The sequence below is a fragment of the Ictalurus punctatus genome, unplaced genomic scaffold (genome assembly GCF_001660625.3).
Source record: "Ictalurus punctatus breed USDA103 unplaced genomic scaffold, Coco_2.0 tig00005713, whole genome shotgun sequence".
Taxonomy (NCBI): domain Eukaryota; kingdom Metazoa; phylum Chordata; class Actinopteri; order Siluriformes; family Ictaluridae; genus Ictalurus; species Ictalurus punctatus.
Genome location: NW_026521110.1, coordinates 77752 through 79041, shown reverse-complemented (window position 1 = coordinate 79041; position 1290 = coordinate 77752). Strand labels below are relative to the sequence as shown.

At 47.9% G+C, this 1290-nt stretch overlaps 1 non-coding gene across 1 annotated transcript; it reads right to left on the bottom strand.

Moving 5' to 3' along the window:
- Positions 1–209: 209 nt before the first annotated feature.
- Positions 210–282, bottom strand: trnav-cac (transfer RNA valine (anticodon CAC)). Its single transcript has one exon. It is a non-coding gene; the product is annotated as a tRNA-Val (tRNA).
- Positions 283–1290: the final 1008 nt, after the last annotated feature.

The following is a 1290-nucleotide window of genomic DNA, read 5'->3' as shown; positions in this document are numbered from 1 at the left end:
TTGTTGAGCAACGAAAGAGCCAGGCTTCCACTTTCTGGGGAAAACCAGAGACTCCCTTTCATTTGGTAAGCAAATATTAACTGCTTTGCTGCAAAAGAAGGAAATCTCCTCTGTAAAGGAGGTCTCGCTTTCTGGCTGTTCCTAGAGGACCTGATCCTACAGTGATGACAACCGCTCAGTCATTAAAGCAAAGTTCAGAATTTCTAGCTTGTTTCTGCCCGGTCTCGAACCAGGGACCTTTTGCGTGTGAGGCAAACGTGATAACCACTACACTACAGAAACCACGGTGCGGTGGCACTTTGGTGGTGCACATACGTACACATTGTTCACCAGAGCTGAATGGTGCAGCGTGGCATTGGTGGTATAGTGGTGAGCATAGCTCCAGTCCAAGCAGTTGACCCGGCTCCAATTCTTGGCCCGTCCACGGCTTGGAGCTTCTCCAGGTACTTTATGGTAGTTGGCACAAAAGGAAGGAATCACCTACCTGAGAATGAGTTGGTCAACAGAATGTGCCATAGGCTTCTCTGCAGGCCTCCTACGACTCTTTCTGCTTCCCACTTGAGTTCTTAGTGCTCTCTTTGCTGTTTGTAAACACGTCATTATGCAACAGGGCACGTTTGACCCGTGAACAGGGGCGAAAAGGTGAGAACATGCGGTCTCTCCGTGTCTGTCTCTTGTTAGCGACAAGCTAGCATGCAAACTGTGATGAGAGGTGTCCATTTTCCGCGATCAGCCATCTATATAGTCAATGTTTTATATTTAATAAGCAAATATGTCTATATGCTGATTGGTCTTAAGCAGCGTTGTCCAATCTTCAGCTTTTGGTTCCAATCTAGCAGGAGCCACACCTGATTCCAATTGTTGGCTCCGCTGATCTTGGCTTTCAATAGACTAAAGTGTGGCTTCTGCTTGGTTAGAATGACAACCTGCAACCACACTGGCCCATTCTGGAGAAGACTGGACAACCCTGATCTAAAGCAAATAACCACCGAGGTAAGTGCCACTTTGTGAGTTCTGAATCCGTCATGCCGGCTCGACGTCACTCGATGAACAGGGAAGGAACCGGGAGATGAGAAGACTTCCCACGGTTGAGGAATGGCAATTTCAGGTTGAGGGTACGTTTGCTTTGCGTTTTCCCGCTTGGAGGTGGGGAATTACAAGTCGCAACCTCGAGTCAAGCGCATCATTACTCTTGTCTTCTTGATGAAGGAAAGAGCCAGGCTTCCACATTCAGTGGAAAAGCAGAGACTGCCCGTGATTTTGCAAGCAACTGTTATCTGCCTTGCTACA